Source organism: Myotis brandtii, unplaced genomic scaffold, assembly GCF_000412655.1.
Source record: "Myotis brandtii unplaced genomic scaffold, ASM41265v1 scaffold77, whole genome shotgun sequence".
Lineage (NCBI taxonomy): Eukaryota > Metazoa > Chordata > Mammalia > Chiroptera > Vespertilionidae > Myotis > Myotis brandtii.
The window spans coordinates 1,761,248-1,778,598 of NW_005371082.1; the positions used below are offsets into that span (position 1 = coordinate 1,761,248).

Sequence of the window (17,351 nt, forward strand, 5' to 3'; positions counted from 1 at the left end):
GGGGGAAAAAAGAGGAACAACTGTAATAATCTGAACAATAAAGATTTTATTTTTAAAAAAAAAGAGATTTTAGGAAAGTCCAAAGCATGAGGCAAGAGCGGCCAGTTGTGTGGAAAAGCCAATGGAAATGCCGTTTATGGGCCCACAAGGTGGGTGGGGCAGGATCTCAGGGCATCACCAGGTGGGGTGAATGGTGTGAGCTGGGTCGATGGAGACTCAGATATGGTTCCTGCCTATCATCTCTGTTGTGGGGAGGACATCTTAGAAAAGGAACAATGGCCTCTGCCAGCACTTTTGTCTGCCAGAAAGCTAGCTCCCCTTCCCCTCAGCTTTCACCCTGATGCCAGGCAATTCAGTTACTCCCTGCATATCCCTAGTTTCTTCCTTTTCTTTTCTTGGTTTCTTTCAAGCTACTGCCCATGCTGGAGCTCAGTGGGAATGAGTCTGTGTAAGTCTGTGAGTGGGCCCTTTAAGAGGAACTTCCTCGGACTTCAGAAGCCTCTGTCTCACTCAGCCACAATATCCACTGGTTTTCATAGTCAGAGGTTATGGGGACGTGTCTTCCTGGCACTGGAATCCTGGGCTGGATGACCTGGAGTGGAGTTGGACTCCTTGCTCCTCAGGAGAGACCACCAAGCTGAGATATCCCTTCCAATTTTCAACTGTCACACATTGGTGTGGTACCAGCCCAATCTTTATCTCTGCCACTCCTTCCAGTCTCTATGTGACTTCTTTATATTCTTAGTTGTAGGACTTCCATTCATCTTGATTTTAGGTGGTTCTTAATGATGGTTGTTTTATAGTTTAGTTGTATTTTTGATGTGGTTGTTGGAGGATTCAAGTACTTCATTTAACTGCACTGCCATATTGATCAGAAGTCTGAATGTTATTTTTCTTGATGACTGATGTCAGGAACTTTTTGTTTTGAAAAGTTCAATTCTGTCATCATTACATTACAGTCAAAATATAGTTTCTGACTGAATTATACATATCTTTCCTATGCTGCTCCTTCTCTCTGGAACTAAGATACTTTCAGTTCAAATTTATTTCTGCCTTTCAGATTTATACTGACATTAGTATAAACCAAATGAAAGAAAATAAAATATATTCATGCAACTGTTTCTGCATATCACCTCCAATCTTTCATGCACTTTAAAATATGTGTTTCTTAGAGAGGAAGAGAGAGAGATCTATTTTTGCTTTATGTAAATATAAAAATAATTTGTTACCATGGCAATACATTTTTTCCATCCTATGTGTTTCAAACACAGCCTTTGGTGTAGGTTTTGGAGACACAGCCATTCTCTCTGTCCTCCATTTACGGAGCCATGTTCACCTGATCACTTCAGGTCAGGCACATTTGACAGAGATTTTTATTTTTTTGGTGCTTGTATCAATATGAAGCTCTTAACAGAGTCAGGGAGAGGGCATTTCAAATTCCTGATATCCTTAATTTGGCAAGTGCTAAAGTTTAATGTTCCAGTTTCCATGGTAGTTTTTAATTTTGTTTTGTTTTGTTATTTTATGCCCACCTCTCAAAGAACCACTTTATTTTAACCCTATGCAATCTAATTGGATCACTATTCACCTAGCATTACATTCACCAGCCTACCAGTCTATAGTGGATGCTATTCTATTATTTCCGTATTTGTAAAAATTTACAAGTTAGTAACTTCTTTATTGTTTTATTTCTTTTTTTGTTTGTTTTGTTTTGGCATTTGAATATCTTTTTTATTATTATTTTAACAATCTTTTTGTTGAAAGTATTAAATATGTCCCTTTTTCTTCCCCCATTGATCCCTTCCAGCCCGCCCCTGCCCTCCACCCCAGATCTTCAGCACCCTATTGTCTGTGTCCATGGGTTATGCATATGTGAAAAAGTCAATCTGTAGGCTCAAAGAAATTATGAATTAAGATAAATTGCCTTAAAGACATGGCTGGTTAGGGAAGACAGAGAAAGAAAGGTGTGATCAGAGAACTATATCGGCTCAGTTTCTGAGGGTATATTTTCTGTATGGTGGTTATGGGAGGTGGGGAAGAGGGATTTGAAGGGGGAAATAGAAGAGAATCAGTCAAGGAGGAAAGATAACTCCAAACACAGAAAGTTACGCAATATGTGAGCAATTTAATTCTAAAATTTGTTAAAAGAGCTGACCAATAGTTATTGGTCAAAATGTTAAATCCCCAAAGTTGAGGGCTACTTATAAGCTCCTCTATATAGCCTGCTTTTGGATGGGACAAAAACATGAATACACAAGAATAGATCATTTCTGTATAAGTTGAATATTTTTTGAATATCCACCTGGACAGGACATTATGTTAGCCTTGAGGAAGGTAAATCAAAGTTGAGTAATATAAAGACTGAATAAACTGGAAGAGGCAATAATATGGAAACACATAAAAGGTAGCTAATTATACAAAAGCCATATGCTCTGTACAGATAGAGTAGGTTTATTAAACTTGAAGGCAGGGGCAATTTCTTTTACTACAGGGGATCACAGACCAAGATGAGAACTAGCTTTTTAAGAATGAGCTGAATTAAGAGAGAAACAACTCTGTGTACTACTCTGGGTACTGACCAGTAGAGCGTGCACCCAAAGGAAATTGTTGAATGGAATAAGAAGGTGGATTGTACACTACGTGTTTGAGTCAAGGCTGAGATAGGCTTCTTATTCTCTACTCTGAATCTTAACACTAATTCCCACAGAGATCCTACTGGGCCTAAAGTACAAACTCAAAGCCCCCATACCCAACCAGATGGGTGAATGAAGACCTCAAGATTGCCTTAAACATCCATTTTGAGGCAGAAAATCAAGTGGAGTAATTACCTTAAGAGAAGAGGCAGCTCAAGTTTGACAGAGTGCAGAGAGTGAAAAAAAAATGTGGATTCTGTTCTGGCTTTTGTCATCATCAGCATGGCCACAATAAAAATGGTTCTCTGGATGACAATTTCTAACAAAATTCACCACTGCCTTTTCCTTTATGAGCATCAGAAGACCTCTATTTTACCTTCAATACTCTCCAACATGGAGAATGGGGATTTGGGCTATAACATATAATGGATGAAATTAAAAACAAAGGGAAAAAAGAGCAAATATTCACTCTCTCTCCTCATGACTGCCAAAGCCAAACACTATGGCAGGTTCTTTCCATATTCCACATCACTGACTTTCACAATAACCCAATGATGTAGGTATAATTGGCTCCATTTTACAGATAAACTGAGTCTTAAGGGCTAAAGTAAAGCAATTGGCCAAGGTCAAGTGACAAGTAAGTGGAAACATCCAAAATTTAAATCCATATTCCTAACTCTGAAGTTAGGAAATATGTAGCATCAGTGAGAGGCTATTCTGCAAAGGATTATAGCAAAGTTAAGAACTTAAATTGTTTTGTAGTAAATTTGGGGTTTCTGAAGCATTTCCTTTGAACAAGAAAAAGACACAACCTGGCCTACTTTAACTGATTTGGGGTAAAATTCAGCCCAGAAAACATTTAGTAACATGAAAATAAGCCATTTTGGTTTTAAAAGTCTGCTAAAAACAATTTTTAAAAAATTGTTTCAGAAATAATGAATTGTTCATCATGGCATAGTTCACTATTCTCACAACAAAGCATCCAAAAATTCAATGGCTCAAAACAACAGTTATTTCTTACTGCTTTAGCATCTGCAGGGAAGCAGGATGTGGCTGAGCATATCTGGATGGTTCTGTTTCAGGTCAAGGTTGCTAAGCAACTCTGCTTCTAACTATACATCTGTGGGCTGGGGTGGATGGCTCTGCTCCATAGTTCCTCATGCTCCTTGGACCAGTGCTTTAGATAATAAATGTCTTCTCATAATGATGAGTGTGGTCCAAGTCAGCAAGAACACACCCACAGAACTTTTAAGGTCCAAGATAAGATCTGTCTCACACACTGTAACTTTCACTTAAATCTATTGAACAAAGATGGTCACTTGGCTAAACTCAAAGCCAAGGAGAAGATAAATATACTCCATTCTTTTCCTTAAAAATCACATGGCAAAGTGTGTGAATGTAAGGAGAGATGAAGAATTGAGCTAGTAATGAAATCTTTATAATCATCATTATCATCACTATAAATCACTGTGTATATACTCAGTAGGTTCTTAAATTTATAGGTTCTATTTGAAACATAGTTTATTTTATATAACCCAATGTTTATAATAGAATGAAAATAATAAAATCTAATCATTTGAACCTGACCTAGATTTCGTTTTCTCATCTGTAAAACAAAAGGTTTGAACTAGGCAATCTCTATTGTCCCTTCTAACTTCAGGTTTATATATTCTCCCTCAGACAGATTTATATATTCTCCCTCAGATATTGTTTTAAGTTTTTAACATATAAAACATGGTCAAATAAAATTTCTGCCTGAATGTATTTTCTCTAACAAATTACTGGAGAAATACCTAGAGAAATTTTCAATATTATAAGTTTCAAGAACTCCAAAGATATTTTAAATTTCATTTTTTATTAGAAAAACTGAATTATACTCTTCACAAACTAATCACAGCTAAGACTTTTGAGTCACCTGTGTCTAATACATATTTAATGTCCTCTTGTATAAAGGGAAACATAGGTAGAATATCATATAAAGTCTGACAGTTCTAAAGTTTTTATTTAACAAATGTGGGTAGACCTTTTGAGAAGTACTTGAAACAACAGAATAGTGAGAAAATACATTTGGACAACCTCAATATGAGGCTTTTAAAATTGCTGTAAAAAGTTCCTTCCTTTTCCCACTACCTTCTCCTTTACCACAAGGACTTCCATTTTGGAGATTTTTATGACATGTGGAGACACACAAGCAATGAGAAGGAAGTCCAGGGCAAGAGTTGTGAGGGAAGTGATTGGCAGTATGCAGCAGTGGAAGGGATGGTGAAAAATATGCATCTACCACTTGCTCCTTGTCTTGTTCCTGCCTTGCAGTCCCTTCAGTGCTTTCTCCTGCTTTCTTCCACCTTCTCTTAATTTTTGATTTCTTTGTTGATAATATGGCATTTCACTTGTATTTTCATGAATGGATATTCTGCTCTCATGTTACCTTCTTATTTATTATCTAAGTTCTTTAGCTTTCTGGGTTTAGTGTATCCTTTAATATGTAACTCAAACTGGTTTATATCCATTACACATGTGAGGGATAGGGGAGGGCACCGAATAATTTCCATTAACTCTAGGAGTTCATGGGGTCTTGATTTTTTCCAGCCACCCTGGCTCTGAGTTCCTACTGCTGCTGAATTCTTGATCTTGGTGAGCACTCCAGCTTTAGGGAAGGCTTTCTCTTTCCATATCATGTTGTGCTGCTGGGCACTAGTCACCCTCTATCCTTCTCTCCTCCCCTGAAGTTTCACACACACACAAGGCTGGTGGTTAAATAAATTTTGCTAAAAGGTTGGGAAGGTAGAAGAAAATTACTTTACATATAATACTGGAAGTAATGTAACAGTAAGCACTAGATAGCCCTGTAATTAAAAGCACTTCAGTCGTGTTCTGTGACCAGGCCTTTCTCACAGAGAATGTTTCCTATTAAGACCTTGGTTATCTTAGGAAGCTCTTCTCTTCTCTACACCTTGGTTGCCTCTCAAAAGACAACAAAACAATTAAAAATGGCAGGAGAATAGTGGATGCTATACAGACACAATCCCAGGACCAAATTGTAATTACAACTAAAATACAACAAAACAAAACAAACAAACAAACACCCCCCCCCCCCCCCCCCAAAAAAAAAACACACAAAAAAAATCCTAAATGATGACCTGAAGACTAGCTGGAGAGAATGCTAATAACCAAGTTTGGGAAGTGGAGACCACATAGAGACTAGTAGGAAGCTAGAAAGAGATGACTGGTCTTACACAGATAGCAGCTGAAGTTCTGGAGGGATATATCAACTGTGGAGTGTAGCCACTGAGAACTTTAGGGTCTAAACCCCAGGTTGAGCTCCCCAGTAGAGAGCACCAGAACTGATAATGGTACCCACATGACAGTTGGCTGTGAAAAGCAACAGGATTATTGTCTGCCAAGGAGAGATAGCTGGATATATAGGCACTCTATTAATGATCCAATGCACAAAATTTCATTTGCAGCCACTCATCTTGGGCTCTGGAAGAGGAAGGACAGAGTGGACTAGAGCTGTGTGAGCAGAGGCCAGGTTTGGGGGCTTTGGCTTTGGAACTCAGAAGGCAGACACCCTGATTTTCTGTGCTGAGTCATTCCCTCATGCTGCAAAGGACATCTTTCTCAGGCCAACCCTTGTTATCAAAGTGGTTTTTGTCTGCAGAGAAGATAGTCACTCCACCTTGTTGGAAAACCCCTTGTCCACCCTGTGGAGTTTCTGAGGCTCATTATGAGACTGAGAATAACAATTAGCCTCCAGGCAGAAGCAAATGCCCCACCCTGTTGGAAAACATCTCAATCTACCTGTGAACAATTGCCTGAGGCTACTCAAGACTGGATCCAATCATTCTACAGGCAAAGGCAGATCTCTGGAGGCTTTGAGTCTTTGCCTTTCTAATTAATCAGAAATAGCATTTGACACTGTCCTGCCCTAGGGAATGGGAGGCATAACAGATCTACCTAATACATAATCACAAACCCAATAGGCAGCCAAAATGGGGAGACAAAAAATAACCCCCAAATGAAAGAACAAGATAATTCTCCAGAAGAAGAGCTAAATGAAATGGAGATAAAAAGTTTATCAGATATAGAGTTCAAAACAATGATGGTAAAGATGCTCAACAGCTTGAGAAAATATGTAGTAACTATGAAGAATCACATAGCACTAATAAAGAATACAGTAGAAGGAATACACAGCAGATTAGGGGAAGCTGAGGATCAGGGAATTAGAAGATAGGATAGAAAAAAATCACTCAAAGAACCAAAAAGGAAAAAACACACAATTAAGTAACAGGAGGACAGCTTAAGGGAGCTGAGGGACAATATGAAATATAACAATATTCATATAATAGGTGTGCCAGAAAGAGAAGAAAGTGAGCAAGGGATAGAGAAGATGTTTGAAGAAATAATGGCAAAAAACTTCCCTAACCTACTGAAGGAAAAAGTCACACAAGTCCAGGAGGCACAGAGAACCCCAAGAAAGAAGAACCCAAACAGGCCCATGCCCAGACACATCATAACTAAAACACCAATAATTAAAGACAAAGAAAGAATCATAGTGGCAACAACCAAAGTGTTACCTACAAAAAAGCTCCCATAAGGCTGTCTGCTAATTTCTCATCAGAAACTCTACAGGCCAGAAGGAAATGACATGATGTATTCAAGATAATGAAAAATAAGGATCTCAAACCAAGATTACTATACCCAGCAAGGTTATCATTCAAAATAGATGGTGAAATAAAAAACTTTCCAGACAAAAAAAGGCTAAAGGAGTTTATCACCAACAAAACAGCACTATAAGAAATGCTAAAGGGACTGCTGTAATGAAAATAAGAAATATATATTGAGAGAAACATAGGCATACAGAATTAAAATGACAATAAATAAGTACCTCTTAATAATAACCTTAAATATAAATGGATTAAATGTTTCAATCAAAAGACAGAGGGTAGCTGAATGGATACAAAAACATGATCCAACTATATGCTGTATACAAAAGACCCACCTCAGAACAAAAGATTCACACACCATGAGAGTGAAGGGATGGCCAAAAATTTTCCATGCAAACAGAAACAAAAAATAAGCTAGGGTAGCAATACTCATATCTGACAAAATAGACTTCAAAATGAAGGCCTCATAAGAGACTATAAAGGTCACTACATAGTACTAAAGGGATCAATCCAAAAAGAGAATATAACCATGGTAAACCTATAAGCACCCAATATAGGAGCACCTAAGTATATACCTAAAAAATATCCTAGACGACTTTAAGGGAGAGATCGACAACAATACAGTCATAGTAGGGAATGTTAACAACCACTGACTTCACTGGAAACATCTTTCAGACAAAAAATTAACAAGAATACAATGACTCTAAATGACACACTGCATAAGAAAGATTTAACTGATATTTATATAATAATGCACACCAAAGCAGCAGAATATACATTCTTCTCGAGCACACATGGGTCATTCTCAAAGATAGACCACATGTTAGGACACAGAACAAGTCTCTATAAGTTCACAAAGACTGAAACCATATTAGGCATCTTCTCAGATCACAAAGGCATGAAATTAAAAATCAACTGCAGTAAAAACACTCAGAAACATTCAAACACATGGTGGCTAAATGCATGTTATTAAGTAATGGATGGATTACTAATGAGATAAAAAAGAAATCACAAACTTCCTGGAAAAAAATGGAAATGAACACATAAAAACCCCAAATCTCTGGGACACAGCAATAGGAGTCCTGAGAGGGAAGTTCGTAGCATTATAAGCCTACCTCACAAAACAAGAAAAAGTAAAAATAAACCTTTTAACACTACAACATAAAGAATTAGAAAGGGAACAACAAGAAAAGCCCAGAGCAAGTAGATAGAAGAAATAATACATATCAGAGCAGAAATAAATGACATAGAGACTAAAACACCAATACCAAAAAAAAAAAAAAATCAATGAAACCGAGAGCTGGTTCTTTGAAAAGATAAACAAGATTGATGAAATGTTAGCCAGACTTATCAAGAAAAAAAAGAGAGAGGACCCAAATACATAAAAACAGAAATGAAAGCTGTGAAGTAACACCTGATATCACAGAAATACCAAGGATTATAAGAAAATACTATAAACAACTCTATGGCTATAAGCTGGACAATGTGGAGGAAATGGGCAAATTCCTAGAAAAATACAATCTCTCAAAACTGAATAAGGAAGAATCAGAAAACCTGAATAGGCCAATAAAAATTGATGATATGGAAGCAGTAATCAAAATAAAATCCCAGGAAACAAAAATCCTGGTCCAGATGATTTCACAGGAGAGTTTTACTAAACATTCAAAGAATTATCACCTATACTCCTCAAACTATCAAAAAAATCCAAGAGGAATGAACACTTCCAACCTCTTTTTATGAAACCAGCATTATCCTAATTCCAAAGCCAGATAAAGACACTATAAAGAAAGAGGATTACAGGCCAATATCCCTGATGAACATAGATACTAAATTAATCAACAAAAATATTAGCAAATCAGATCCAGTAATATATTAAAAATATCATACTCCATAACTTAGTGGGATTTATTCCAGAGATGCAAGGCTGGTATAATATTTGCAAATCAATAAATGTGCTATATCATATAAATAAGTTGAAAGACAAAAATCACATGATCATATCAATCGATGCAGAAAAAGCATTCAACTAAATTCAACACCCATTTCTGATGAAAAACTTTCAGTAAAGTGGGAATAGAGGGAGCATACCTCAACATGATAAAGGCCCTATATGACAAATCTACAGCCAACATCATACTCAATGAGCAAACACTAAAACCATTTCTCCTAACAACAATAACAAGACAGAGGTGTTCGCTTTCACCAATTTTATTCAACATAGTACTGGAAGTCCTAGCCACAGCAATCAGACAAGAAAGAAAAATAAAAGGCATCCAAATTGGAAAGAAGGAAGTAAAATTGTCATTATTTGCAGATGACATGATATTTTACATAGAAAAACCAAAGATACCACCAAAAAACTAGGAGATTTAATAAATTAATTTGGCAATGTAGCAGGATATAAGTAAACACCCAAAAATCAATGGCATTTCATACACCAATAATGAATTCTCAGAGAGAGAAACTAAACAAACTAAATAATGGAATTTACCATTGCAACAAAAAAATTAAGATACCTAGGAATAAACTTAATCAAAGAGGTAAAAGACTTGTACTCAGGAAAAACTACAGGACATTGAAAAAAGAGATAGAAGAAGATATAAACAAGTGGAAAATTATACTGTGTTCATGGATTGATAGAATTAACATAAATAAAATGTCCATACTACCCAAGGCAATGTACAGATTCAATGCAATCCCTATTAAAATACCAACAGCATATTTTACAGATCTAGAACAAATACTCAAAAAATGTATACAAAACCAAAAATGACTCTGGATAGCCCCAGCAATCTTGAGAAAGAAAAACAACATTGCAGGAATCACAATGCCAGATATCAAGTTATACTACAAATCCACTGTAATCAAAACAGCCTGGTATTGATATATGAATAGGTATATAGATCAATGGAACAGAATAGAGACCCCACAAATTGACCCAAGCCATCATGCTCAATTAATATTTGACAAAGGAGGCAAGAACATACAATGGAGTCAAGACAGTCTCTTCAATAAATGGTGCTGGGAAAATTGGATGGATACATGCAACAAAATGAAACTAGACCACCAACTTACACCATACACAGGAATAAAATAAAAATGGATAAAAGACTTAAATGTAAGCTGTGAAACCATAAAAATCCTAGAAAGAAACCATAGGCAGCAAAACCTCAGATATCTCTCCTAGCAATATGTTTATGGATACATCAAAATAAAAAGTTTCTGCACAACAAAGGAAAACATAACAAAATGAAAAGGGAGCCCACTCTACAGGAAAACATATTTACCAATGAGACATCTGATAAAGGGTTAATATTCAAAATATACAAGAAACTTGTACAACTAAACAAAAGGAAGACAAACAATTCAATAAAACACACACACACACACACACACACACACACACACACACACAAAAGAGCAAAGGACCTAAATATACACTTCTTTAAAGCACACGTACAGATGGCCAAGAGACATATGAAAAAATGTTCAGTCACTGATCATCAGAGATGAAAATTAGAACAACAATGAGTTATTACCTCACACCTGTCAGAAATGGCTACCATCAACAAAACAACAAATGACAAGTGCTAATGAGGATGTGGAGAAAAGGAATCCCTAGTACATTGTTGGTGGGAATGCAGATTGGTATAGCCATTATGGAAAACAGTATGGAGTTTTCTGAAAATATTAAGTATGGAACTACCATTTGATGCTGTAATCCCACTTCTAGGAATATATCCTAAGAAACCCAAAACACAAATCAGAATGAATATGTGCACCCCTATATTCATAGCAGTGCAATTTACAATAGCTAAGATCTGGAAACAGCCCAAGTGCCCATAAGTAGATGAGTGGCTTAAAAAGCAGTGGTACATTTATACAATGGGATACTATGCAGTGGTAAAAAGCAGAATCTCTTACTCTTTGAGACAATATGGAGGGACTTGGAGACTATTATGCTAAGTGAAATAAACCAGTCAGAGAAAGACAAGTATCACATGATGTCACTCATATGTGGAATCTCATGAAGAAAATAAATCCAGAGACATAGAAGCATAGAATAGACTGTGGAATCTCAAAGGGAAGGTAGGGTAGGGTGTGTGGGTGAGAAGTGATCAACCAAAGAACTTGTATGCATATATGCATAACCCATGGACACAGGCAATAGGGTGGTGAAGGGCTAGGGCGGGGGTGGAGGTGGGCTAGAAGACATCAATGGGGCAAGAAAGGGGACATGTAATACTTTCAACAATAAAGATTTTTTTTAAAAGACAACAAAAGGCTCTTAGTCTAATATGTAGCACAACTGGCTATAGTGCACAGCCTATACCAAATTCCAAGTGACTTTATGTGCACACAGACCATAAAGTACTTTAATAAACAGAGGTTTCTGTTTAAGGACTGAATAATTCAGCAGTACAAAGCCTTAGGATGATAGTGTTTCCTTAATCTAGGTAATCTCAAATGCTTTGATAGGACTGTCTTCCTTTAATATGAACATTGCCAATGCACCCAACCACCCTTCATTTCCCCCACACCATCATTTACAGCAGGAGTAGCTATAGTGATTGTGTTCTTGTTGTTTTGAATAATATTTTTATTTCCAATACAGATAAATATGAAACCTCAACACAGAAATATAAGTGAAGAGCATTCCAAGTGGATAGAGTCACTATAGTCCAGACATTGAGGCAAGGGTGCTGGGAGAATGTAGAAAGTAGTCTGATTTGTGCCTACAAACATATGGCATATAGATGAACTTCCCTTTGTAAGTGATCCCCATCACTCACAAAACCAACGATCATCCAAACTAATAATGGTTTTTGAGCAGAAACTTTTTTATCCTTGCAATTTTGCTTTATGGAGATATTTCATGAAAGAGATGTGGTTGACCAGGGTGGCCAAGTGGGGAAAGAGAGACAGTAAAATTCATAAGAATACTATTGCAGGAGGGCCTTTGTATATATTACATATATAACAAATAGAGAATTGAAGTAGTTTATTTTAGTACTTGTTATTTTCTGGGCATCTATAAAGGATATGGAACCTGTTTGATTTATTGCTTCAGTGAATCGAGGAATATTCTGTGGGTTGAAAAAAGTTACTGCTATTATTTTTTAATGGTAACTCTCAAAACAAACAAACAAACAAACAAACAAACAAAAAACACCTGATGAGGAATTTAGGAATTAGAAATATCTTGTCCACTAATGCATGGCAATAAAAATACTTTTGTATTTTTGACAAAGTGCTAAATTTGACCTCAATAGAACTAAGGGACATATTTAAAAGGATTGGGTGGTAGTTATACTGAGCCCTTCAAGGCAGCCACAGCCAAAATAAAGATCAGAATTACCTTTCCATTAGAACCATTCCGATAAATGCCACAACCCTAAGTGTTGTGAATGGTAAAATTGTCTTCCAGAGGAATGGATTTTACTCAATTCAGTATATCATCTCCTCCATCCAAAAGGCGTGACCTCTGTTTCTGACTTCTGGTTTGATACTGCTGAGCATTTGGAAGTGGAGTGGAGGTGAGTGGGTACTAAGGGAAACTATATCCAATACAGTATCTGGAGCTTCAGTCCATATTCTTTAGTCTACTTCATTTCTCTCAAGAGACCAACTGCTAAGATGAATCAACTTTAGTAATTTCATATAATTAGAGTGATATCTGAGTTATGGATGTCTTGTGCCCTATTCTGCTTCTGCATTAGAGAGCATTGGGCCTGGTCAACACACTGAAACCTGGAAAGGAAGAGAGAGGGGCATATTTACTAGGTCTGAGAGACGATACACTTAACTATGTACTTGCCCTGTGATAGGACTTTACTTATGTTAACAAAGTAATACACATAAATATCCATTGTGTCAACGAGGAAGCAAATTCAGAGAGGTTGGATAATTTACCAAAAATTATACAGTAAGTGGTGGAGTCATTTATTAAAATCCTTTTTGTCTCTAAAGTTTCATTTTCCCTGTGGAATATGCTTTTCACTAGTTAAAGGACAATCTATTGTGATTTATCTGAAGTAACTGTGTATGGCCCAGAAGAAACAGAGCCAAATTGATAGGCCCAACACCCAATAGCTCCCTTTTCTGCCAGAGCTCATCTTGGCAAAATTATTGCTGGAGGTTGGACTCTGGAATGATAAAGCAGTCACCAAGAGGGAGGTTATTTGTTTATTTTTAATGAATTGGTACAATTGCTCATATTGAGTGCTAAGTAAACAACCTGCCAGAAAGACACTGCTAGGAAGGTCAAATAAAAACAAGGTCTTAGTGCCTTTAAATTTGTGTGGTGTAATTTTGTTTGGCAGCCCAGGGAGGATACTGTTTTCCTATTGAGTTGTTATGATGACTGCTGTGCAATTGTTTGCCCAACTCTCTGACTTTGCATGTTCACTGTTCTCTAGGTTCAGAAATTATCACTCTGCTGCATTTAAAGTGAGGAGAATAACTCCTGGGAAAATACCACATTAATATAACTAAACATATTCTATTAGCAGAACTGGAATGTTGAGGTGGTCACTTGCAATAGAAAGATGAACAAATTGATGCAGTGAGCAGAGCAGCCATCCAGACCTTACCCAACTAAGCCATTACTGAGTGACTCCTGCAGGGCTATTTTTAAAATGCCATTGTGTAGTCATTAAAGCCTTGTTTAGCTGCTGGAATACTATTGCTTTCAACTTCCTTAGTTTCTTCCCTCTGAAAAGTCCAAGCTACTTGTTAAATTTCAAAAGTATTCCATATTTACAATGGAGAGACTGATGAAAAAATTAGGTTCCACATATTTACAAACTTGAATATGCTCAGTTCAGCTGTATTTTTCACGTGAGGTTTTCTTTGGAGAGGGTCCTTGATCTCCTTAAATAAGAGAATTCTAAGGACAGGAAGCTAAGCTTTCAGGCAAGATCCTATAGAACATATTGAAATTAATCCAATTGTTACATATGAAACTTTCTAAATATTTGACACAGTGATTATACTGTATATTGATAGTCTACTATGTGCCACATGCTTTATTTATGTTATTTCACTAATTCTCAAAGGATTCTTATGGTCAGGAATTTTCCTCACTTTTTTGTACGTGCCTAACTGTAGACCAAAATTTCTATTGGAGCAGAGATGGTGTCCAATTTATTCATTCTGTATTCCCAGGAGCAAGCAGAGGCCCTGCTTGTATAGATACTTCATAAATATTTGGTGAATTACCTTGACCCTCAGTGTATGTTTATTAATTGTGAACTGAATTACTTGAGGAAACTGAAGATGGGAAAAATTAAGTGACACACCCAAAGGTCTCAGAGTCATTAGATGGTGGGTTAAAACTCAAACCAACCTGTCCCCTAATTTAGGAACTATCTATTAAGACTAGAAATTTCCAGAACCCTTCTCATGGATCATTTCTCTAGCACCTCTGTGAGTAGCTACTATTACTGATGGGTTACCAAACCTGTGTTTGTTTTCTGGAAAACACTGCCTTCCAAATAACAAATGAGGTTCTTCCTGGTGCTGAGGCAGAAACCTTTCCTGTGTCAGGCAGAAATGGCCATTTAGGGGTGGATATTCAAGGGAATATGACTGAGAGATTTATTTCTGACAGAAGTGAGGCTGGAAAAGGGTATTTATCTTCCATGGTTGAGGGATAGGTGATTGTCATGTTCTATCTTTGGTGGACAAAATAATATGACAGCCATAAGTACTATGAAAGCTAATCAGGCCCTTTCTGGGATTAGCTAAAGTCTTCTCCTGTGAAAAAAACACAGTGTCTTTAAGTCCAAGTGAAACTGGAGCTGAGCTATGAATCTGTTCAGGGATTTGACCAAAAGATAAGAACAGATAAGCAAGAGAGAAAGCCAACCAATGATGAAAGGCTATGGGGATTTTAGTGCATGGCAAAGTTTGTTATAGGACACAAATTCTTGAAACAAGCAGATTCCAGGGCAAGAGAATAATAAAGAAGGGAAGGAATATGAAAGATTTGGTAGTAGCTACACATCTAAATGTTAGTTTCTAAGATAATTTATTTTATTTTATTTTTTTAGATCAACCAAACATATTTAATACAAAAACCTTTTAATATACAAACTGTAATCAACAGCATCCACATAGCAGCGAAGGGATGGGGAACATGGCAGAGGAAGGTGGTTTTCAGGGTCCCTACTGTTTCCCATGCCTGCAATCACTCTGTAGCCTGTGAGAGCATAAGGTCTTAGCAGAGGGCAAAGGCAGCCAGAGGCCCTGATGCCAAAACAGACAAAGCCTGGTCGGCTGCTCCAACAGTGGCAGCCTCCAGGGAAATCCAGATCCAGTTAGGAGGTAACAAGAAGGTGGTTGTGACTGAGAGGAGAATCAACCATTATTCCTCAGCATCCAGCTGATCACACTTTTGTGAACAGTTTTCCAGGGGCTGCTGGATTGTTCTGGGAAAAGGACAGAAATTGTGTCTGACTCTACCTTCTAACTCAGATTCCTTGACTCCAGAAAGCTGGGTGGATCTACTCAAATGTTTGGGAAGGGAAATGACAGAGCCTTTGGCCCAACAGGGCTGGAACCATTGACCAAGAAAGCCTCAAGGAAAACCAGGGAGGTCTGTGGGAAGAGCTCTGGGTCAATGGTACTAACATGGGAGCCTGATGACACAATGGCTTATGTGTGGAAGAGAGAAAGGACACAAGTTAGAGAGAATTAAGAACTAAAGCACCTGCTTTTTATAGGCCAGGGCAGTAAAGGTGAGAGAATCTTTCTGGGCTGAGGTTGGGAGAGACCTGAGGCCCATTCTTTCCTCGGGGATCAATTTGATAGGCCTGAATATAGTTGATGGCCCCAAAGTCTTCCAGGTGGCCCCCAGAGGACTCTATGAGAGGCCTAACTGCCCCCTCCAGATGTGTTGGGAGACTGGCCATAGTCCTAGGCCCAGGTAGGGCCTGGAGTCCCCCAGTTAAGACCTCAGTTAGATGCAGTCCATGGAGTTCTCGGGGAGGAGGCCAGGGATGCAGCCAGGGAGCCCCAAGCCCTTGACAGGGGTACAGTTGATGGGGAGGCTGCAGCTTAGGGCAGGGTCCTGGTTCTCTATGGCCTCCAGCCTGTCCGTGTTATTGTCCCAGTTGATGTGGAAATGGGTCACTCAGGGATTCGAGGCCAAGATGTTCCATTGGAGCTGAGAGAAGTCTGGCTTTGGTGGTGGGTTCTCCCGCAACTCTGGGTCGGGGTAATCATTGTTGGCGTAGTAGCCCTCACGGATGAACTCCTGCCCATGGTAGGTGCAGGTGATGAGGACCACGGTCACACCAATGGCGTCGCTCTCAGGGATGAGGGATGGGTTGGGAGCATCGGCCTGAAAGACGAACATGTGTCTCCCTGCTGGGATAGGGCCGACCAGCACTGAGTCTAGGATTTGATCAAACTCCTCACTCTCAGCTGAGCCAACATAAATTATCTTCCACTCTAGGTCGTCCGCCAGAGCCTCATTGCACTCGAAGCTGATCTCGAACCGGAAAGGGCTGTGGAAAGGGCTCGGATTCTCCAGCACCACCACGTTCAGCACCGATACCTTGGCCATCGCCTCGCCGGGCCGCGATTGAAGCCAAGGCTGGGTCCGAGCCCACGCCTGGATCCTGTAGGATGAGCGGGACAGCGTTGCCCACAGAGCCTCCTGCCGTCTCTGTCCGTAGACTCAGTTTCTAAGATAATTTAGATCTTTCTATGATTTCCAACCTTAGGCCCTAAATTATCCAAGTCAATATATTCTGTAAATGTTTAACTCTACTAGTGAATTCCCTTTTATTTAAAACTAGAGGCCTGATGCATGAAATTCGTGCACAGAGGGGTGTCCCTCAGCTGGGCCTGCACCCTCTCCAATCCAGGACCCCTTGGGGGATGTCCGACTGCCGGTTGAGATGTCCGGCAGTTGGGCACCCCACTCTCAATCCAAGACCACTGGCTCCTAACCTCTCACCTGCCTGCCTGCCTAATGCCCCCAACTGCCCTCCCCTGCCAGCCTGGTCACCCCCAACTGCCCTCCCCGGGTGGCCTGATCGCC

General features: G+C 38.6%; 1 pseudogene; it reads right to left on the reverse strand.

The window, feature by feature from the left end:
• Positions 1 to 15,997: 15,997 nt before the first annotated feature.
• LOC102259784 lies at positions 15,998 to 16,881 on the reverse strand (annotated as a pseudogene).
• Positions 16,882 to 17,351: the final 470 nt, after the last annotated feature.